The sequence below is a fragment of the Corvus brachyrhynchos genome, unplaced genomic scaffold, assembly GCF_000691975.1.
Source record: "Corvus brachyrhynchos isolate BGI_N302 unplaced genomic scaffold, ASM69197v1 scaffold370, whole genome shotgun sequence".
NCBI classification, from domain to species: Eukaryota; Metazoa; Chordata; class Aves; order Passeriformes; family Corvidae; genus Corvus; species Corvus brachyrhynchos.
The window spans coordinates 501,057-508,552 of record NW_008235977.1 but is presented as its reverse complement, the minus strand read 5'-3'; the positions used below and the strand labels follow the sequence as shown (position 1 = coordinate 508,552).

Here is a 7,496-nt window from a genome sequence, read left to right as displayed (position 1 = left end):
AAGTCCTGTGAGACTTCCTTATAGGAAGGTACTGGATATTTTAACGTATTTAACTGAAATGTAGGAGTCATAGAGTAAAGCATGAGGTTTGCTGGACTTCACCAGTGCAGATCCCATCGTCGGCCTCTCACAATCTGTATTTGACCTGTCCTCTCTAACAATAGGTGATTTCTTGATATAACTTATGCTGATTCGCTTATTACTTCTCACATACTTCACCGTATCTTTAGCTTCCTGTTACTTAAAAAGAAGTGTGTATTCATGTTAGTCTTGGGGATTTTTACCAGGCATTGAAATCAGATGCTGAATGAAGCTGATGATGGAGGAAATTTTTCTCCCTCCACCAGCTCTGGGTAGAAAAGAAGAATATAGAACTCTGCTTGTCAGCTTTCTTTTCAAATTTCATCTGTGTGAAAAACGAGGTTCACTCTCCTGTTAGAATTTAAAGAGTTTAATATAAAGACAATAAGAGACACATAAAATAAAGCAAAGGGATAATGGCCGGGTGCCTTGGCGCTCTGCCAAGAGCACACCTGATGCTCGAGGTGAGTCCTTTTTATACCATTTTTACTGTCTGTTCTCTATTCATATTAAAACTTTTCCAGGAGCTGTTCTGCATGGCCACTGCTTGGTTCCGCCTTTTTAGAGCATGCGTAGTCTTCTGCCTTGCGGTTTTATTTCTTTTGATTCTTGGGGTTGGGCCCGCTAGGTAAGAGTCGATGGTAGGGTGGATCTCTTTATTCTCCAGGCAGTCAGGGCTGATTGCAGCTTTGGGCCTCTTTGCCCCCCGGGCAGAGCGGTGATAGCGGCTCTCGGACCCTCCTGGCCGCCCGTTCTCCGGGCGGAGCAGCCTTTGGGCCCTTTTGTTCCCTGGACAAAGTGTTGATTAGCAGCTCCTCGGGCCTCATCCTCTGCTCGCTTGGAGGTTATCTTACTTGCTCACACTTGCTAACATTCTTGCTAAAACGAGAGAAAACTACATCCACACAGCAAAAAGCATTTCTAACATTATATAATATCTACCTTAATACTTTGCGAGAAGCCAATACTATAATATATGTTTATAACATCTGGAACTGTTGTAATGAGTATTTTGCCCTTCTAACTTTTTATTCTTAAGCCTCTACTAATTGTCATGTGAAGCTGCTGAAACATTTGACACTGTGGGCAATCGTTTATATTTTTATAGATTTCCTGGTATTTCAGGGTGCAGATGCACTCCTTGCCCTCAAGGTGTTGTGCAGATCAGGCTGTCCTGACACAGCTCGAACAGGGATGCAGCTTTCAGCAATGCAAGAGCTCAGCAGAATTTAGTTAAACTGTCCAGTGGGCCTCAGGACAAATAAATGAAATAACCTACTGCAGCATCTCTGTAACTGTTCAAGCCTGAAAGATCTATTTGCAAAGCTACAGTATGAAAAGGATAGGTGGTTGGCATGTGAAAAAGTTTGTTCAGTGGAAGACTTCAATTAAAAAATTTTCAAATTTCAGCATGAATTTTCACCCTTTTTTTTTGTTTTGTTTCAAAATTTAAAAACTTTTTAAAATCTAATTTTCTTCTTTTTTTTGCTGCTTCTTAGCAGTTTGCCACTAAAAACTTTCAGCATCAGCCAAGAATTTGTTTTTTGTCCTGTAAGAGATTAAAAAGATGTTTTACAGCGTACTCTTTACTCGGTAAAAGCTCAAACAAAACATAAATGTTGGAAGATTTTCATGGTCCCTGATAATAGCCTGTTTCAAGTTAATGTGAACTATCAGCAGTTCAACAACAGAGAGCAGCAAAGATGTATTTTAATTAAGGAGGTATGAAATGCTTTCAATTACAGGCTGACTTTGAAATTATAAGAGTGGATTGATGATGAAAATTTAAATAGCCAAAAAATGGATGAAACCATTTTTCAGTCTAGTCACCACTGGCCAGAATAGTTATTTACCTGTCTCTTTAGGAAGATGGGCAAGAAGGAATTAGAATTATTCTTGAATATATTCCTGACTGCAGGTGTGTTTTATCTGAAGTAAACAGTATGAAATATGATTGTTTGAAGCAGTGGTGATGCTGAAGTTTGCAAAGGTGTGGCTAGCGTCACTTTTTTGGGCTCAGCCACCTCAATTCTGTCAATCTCCTCCATATAGGTTCTGACCTCTGATGATTTTTTTCTGCTCTGCTTTTTACTGTTTCCGACTGTCCCCAATCAAATGTCATGTCACCCTTTAGTGGTTTCAGTTCTGATTCCTATTACTTCTGAACAAACGTGTTTCAGGGAACATTTCAGGAATAACCACCAGGCAAATATTGTCACACTCAAGGATGGCATAAAGTTAAGGGTAAAGCAGAGAATTTACAGAGCTAACTTTTATGCTGTGCTGACAGATTTCCCCCTCTTTAATGAAAATTGTACAAAAGCCAGTAGAAATGGGTAGAAAAAGTGTTACTGATGGAAAGAGGTTAAAAAAGGAAGAGGAACAGGAAAGTTGTATTTTCCCTCATAGAGTGATTCAGAAGAAGACATAATCCTGCTACAGCAGAAGAGATGTAACTTCCTAAAGAAGGAAAAAGCATGAGATGTTGAATTGATACTGATCAAATAATTTTCTCCTAATAAACACAGGTCTATAAATAAAGGAGGTGTAAGCCAGAGATTCAAAGAAATAAAAAATAAATGAAAGGATTCTATGAAAATCTTTTTCTCTGCCTTGTATACATATATATAGTCAAATACAAATTTCCTTGCAGTTCATTTGAAACCCAGTTTATTTTTCCTATAATTATATACGTAACAGGTGAATTGCACATGGGAGGACAGAAACATTTTTACATGGAAAGAAATAGGGTGCTTGTTATTCCAAGAGTGGAAGATAAAGAAATGGCCGTGTATGTGTCAACTCAGAATGCACCAGATGTGCAGGTAAAACAAAGTATTAATGGTAGGTTCAATGCACATATGGGCCATTCATTAAGAATTGGACTCGATGATCCTTGTGGATCCTTCCAAATCACAGTATCTGTGATTCTGTCATACTTGCTTCTTACCTTTCTAAATAACCTTAAAGCTGAACTACATGACCAGGAGTTGCTTTCAGCCTTCTGTGCTTCTCTTGAAACTCCCTAATGGGGTTCCCAGTTCAGATTAATTTATCTGAATCCTTTTATGAAAACAAATGGCCTGACTGCCAATGATGAAGCTGAATGGAACAGCAGGTCTTGTGCTGTTAGTTTTATACAAGGCAGTACAGACACAAATGAGCGGTGTTACTGTGGGATGAACAAAGGGTATCTTGGATAGATAATATGACTGTAATCATCTTGTTGAGAAAACACTAATTCTGTCTTAGATACATTGGTCAAATCCTCCTAAACTTAGTGACAATCAGTACAATACTGGACAATCACTTTTTTACAGCAATGAGTGTCTTCTCCTTGAGAAAGTGTATTTCAGACAAGTTGCATTGCTTGTATGAATAGTGACATTGATGATGATGGGGTCAGAATCATGTATAAATAATGATAAATTAATATGGAAATAATAATAACATATGAATGGTATGAAGTTTTGTGGGGGGAAAAAGTTAACAGATCCCAGTTAACTTCAAAGTTGGATTGTAGGCCTGTAGCAAAAAACAGTTTCAAAGAATATATGTTAATTTCTACATGTTTAGTATTAGCTTTTGCGGTTCATTGGTGGCTTGCATTTTTTAAGCTTTTCTTTTTGTCAGCCTGACAAGTTAAACCTCTATTTACATCTTTGGAAGCACTGTCAGAGGAGGTATTTTCAAAATGCAATGTCAGTATTTTAGTTACACTGACTGTGTGCTGTAAACAATCCCTTGGTTCCATTTGGCTTGCTGTTTTAGTGCATGCTTTATCTCCAGCTGCAGATGAAACATGCAGTTCTATACAGGGATTATCATATCTGGCACCAGATAATTGAACGAGTTTACAGAGCTGTTTTTACATTTCCACCATTCTTTTAAAGACTAGACTGTGCTTTCACTGGCACCTTTAGTTGTTGGAAATTTTTTTGTTTGTTTCTATAGCAACTCTGTTTTTCTGCCCTGGAGTCTTAAACCTGATAGCTCTTAATATATTATTAGTCACAGACGACAGGCATTTTTTAATGTATTTTGGTAGGTAAAATTCTGGATGTTCACTTTAGCAGGAATTGGTGGCTTCAGCTTCAAACCTCCAGTCCAAAAAAAATACGTGTGGAAAAAAAAAAGTGAAACGTGTTGATGGAGCATTTGGTGGGAAGGTACTAAACCTTCACTCTTTGCTGTACTTGCAGCTGTAGCAGCCAACAAGTTAATTTAACTAAATCAAAGGAGTGATTAAACTAAAATAAATTAAAGATGACAAGACTAAATGAAAAAGGAACTTCAGTCCTGAACCCTCCTTGGGGGATTATCCTGATGACATCATCTTTTTTATCTCTTTGGCAGTAAATCTTGGATAGAGGCTTGAAAATTCTCTGGCCTCTTGGCAAAGATATTCACTTAATGTCTGAAAGCCAGAACAAAGGCATGGAGGCAGTTTCCCTCTGGTCTGATCTGTATAATCCCAACAATTCAGGCCTCTCTGAGGCATGGTGGCATGAATTTCACTCCAGATATTCAGTGAAGATGGTTTTTATCCTAATACATATGTATGCTCACATCAGCCCTTTGTGCCACAGCTCTCCTTTACTTTGACTTCCTTGCCTTTCCCTGTCCTGTCCATTTTTCATGGAACTTGCATCTCCCCATTGAGAAGCTAAAGAGAAAACTACTGAAAAACTCATTTCCTCTAGTTTGTTACTGTTGCCAAAAAAAAAAAAAAACCACCCACCAGGAAGAACTTGCTGAATCAGCCCAAACTCAGGCATGGTAGGTTAATAAGAAACTAAAACATAAAATGGGCTGATTTATTGCCACCACTAGGAGTTTGGGCATGTACATGTAATGTCGTTTGCAATCTGCATCAATAGGCTGTAATAAAATGGGATTTTTCTAATGTTCCTTTTAGGACTGGGTGTCCACTCCATTTTGTCCTGAAAAGAAATATGGATGTGTTAATCACTGGTGGACAGCACCCTTTCTTTGGAAAATAAAGCGTGAGTGAGATGAGAGGCATTTTACCAGTTACTGGGTAATCGTTTCTTTAGAGGCAAATCAGCGTAATGTCATTGACTAACAAGACACAGCAGGAAACCAAACTCCTCCTCTTCTGACATTCTAACCCATCACCAACTTTCTCCATTCCTAAGAGTACCCTGACAAGTGCCATGAATCAAAACAAAAGCTATCATCCTACAGCCCATGCAATATCCAGAAAAAGCGGAACACTCCATGCCTTTTTTTACTTTGGAGTACTGCTAACATCCTAACTGCCCTATGTAATTCAAAATTGAGTATGAACCACTTCTCAGATACAAGTAGACAGCCCTGCAAGGTAATGCAAGATCCAACTTGTAGTAAACTGTTACTTTTGACTTTTAAAGCCTCACATTAAAAATAAGTAGGTAAACAACGCCAGCACTGAAATCAGCTTGGTAACTGGAGGTAGCAGGTGTATGAATTGAGCACCCTAAAACCCTCCAGGACAGGGTTTATGGTTCAATATGGTTTGGATAGAGAACTGAGGAGTTGGCTTTTCTGTGGACTCTTGGGCAGAGTTTGCCTGATGACTGTTCCTGGGAGAGTCTGCCTACATTTTTAATTTTGCTGAAGATATTTCTCACGAAGATACTGTTCAATTCTGGTTATGATTAGAATAGGTTTAGAACTGGTTTGGGAAAAGAAAGGAGGAAAGTTTCATTTTTGGTTAAATCTTGTATTAACCATAAGACAAGGAATGGGATTGCAATTGACATATGTCAATAAGCATATGTATTTCATATTCCTCTGGGTATCCATTGGCCTCTCTGAAAGTGCAATGCAGCACCAGCTCTGGCTGTTTTTCACATGCCGTATCTTCCCTCTCGCATACATGGAACAGGTAACCCACAACTAGTGGACTATGCCCTTTTATTGAAATTTCTTCCACAGTCACTAAAGTTATTTGGATAACCACCTCTGTGCTTTGCCTCTGCTTTCTTCAAAATGAGGATGGCAAGAAAATGCACCCTCACCCTTGCAGTTCTCTGTGTCTTTCCAGAGTAATGCCTTCAATCTGCTCTTCCTGTGTCTTGCACTTCCCTCACTACAAGGGTTGGCAGGACAGAGCAGTAGCCTGCTGGAGAGTACTTATTTTTGTAGGATGAGGCAGGAGCCAACTTCCCTCCCCATATCAGTCCCAGTCAACAATGATTACACAAGTGTTTCTTCAGAAAGCAGGGCAAGATGGGAATGATGACATTGTTTCCTGACAATAGCCACTTCACAGGTTTTCCATTACACTCAGTCCTTTGGAACTGTAAAAGTAGATACATCTGGAGTTGCTTAATACATTGTCACTTGGCCCAAATTTCTGCTTATTTATAAGTTAAAGAGGAAAAAAAAGGGACTAAAAAAATTAAAGTAGTAAAAAGCACAGGAGCAATTATGAAATTGATAAACAGCAAGGGTTTAGTTTACCAGCCATTTTCCCATCAATGCATATCCAGTCAGAATGCAAACTAAAAAAACACTTTGGGAGACTGGAAAATAGGAAACATCTAATGAAACTGTGACAAGGTCAATTAATTAAAGCTTTCAACTTAAAAGGCCCCATGGACCTGAGTTTGAACAAATCTATTGTGCTTTAGACTGAAAATTTCTCTATGAAAAGGGATACAAATTACATCAGGCAGACCTGCAGGCCCCTCTTTTCCAATAGTAGCCAGCTAGAGACCCCTGCCTGGAGGTTGGGGCTGGGAATTCTGCATCCATCCACTTCTGCTTCCTTCTGTGCAGGATATCCAGCAAAGTGTTTCTCGGTGATGGAACTTCTCATATTCATAGAAGTCATAACTAACATCAAGAACCTTCATGGGCTAAATGTTGTGTAAAAACTTGGTAACAACTTAGAATTTAAATAAAGATGAATTTGTTATCCAGTCATGAGGAGATGATGTACTATCTCCAGGAATGCACTCAGAACTGTAGGCTTTCTTTGCAAACATCATGGCCCCCATGATTCAGTGCAGTCTCATTAAACTGTATGGCATAGTGGAACTGTAATCTGAGCCTGAAAGGCTCAGAACTCACCTGTGCTATGGAGATATGAGCTTAATTACCTGTTCAATTACAAGAATGCCGCTGTTCACTACAGGCAAGTTGGTTGATTTCCCAATCTTTTATAACATGAGAGAATTGAGATATGTGTGTGCAATGACATTTGCAAGGCTGATAAGGAACATGCATTTGTGAATTACAGTAAGTTTTTTTTTCCCCTTAGCAAAATGATTTTTAATATTTTATTTCAGGTTCCAAAAGACAAACCTGGAACCCGTAAGCCATGGGCTGTTGATATAGATTAGTACTGCTTTCCTAAGGATCAAACTAACAGATGACTCCTTCAGCCACTTGCTAACTGCAAGAAT

The 7,496-nt window shown here is 38.8% G+C and overlaps 1 protein-coding gene across 1 annotated transcript in view; it reads left to right on the top strand.

Annotated features, from left to right (window-relative positions):
* The first annotated feature begins 2,679 nt into the window (after positions 1-2,679).
* Positions 2,680-7,496, top strand: part of BZW1 (basic leucine zipper and W2 domains 1) — a 17,527-nt gene continuing 12,710 nt past the window's right edge. Inside the window, exons 1-2 of the mRNA XM_008629824.2 lie at positions 2,680-2,696; positions 3,424-3,428. The gene's annotated coding sequence lies outside the window, so the exon portion shown is untranslated. The remainder of the gene's footprint in view (positions 2,697-3,423; positions 3,429-7,496) is intronic.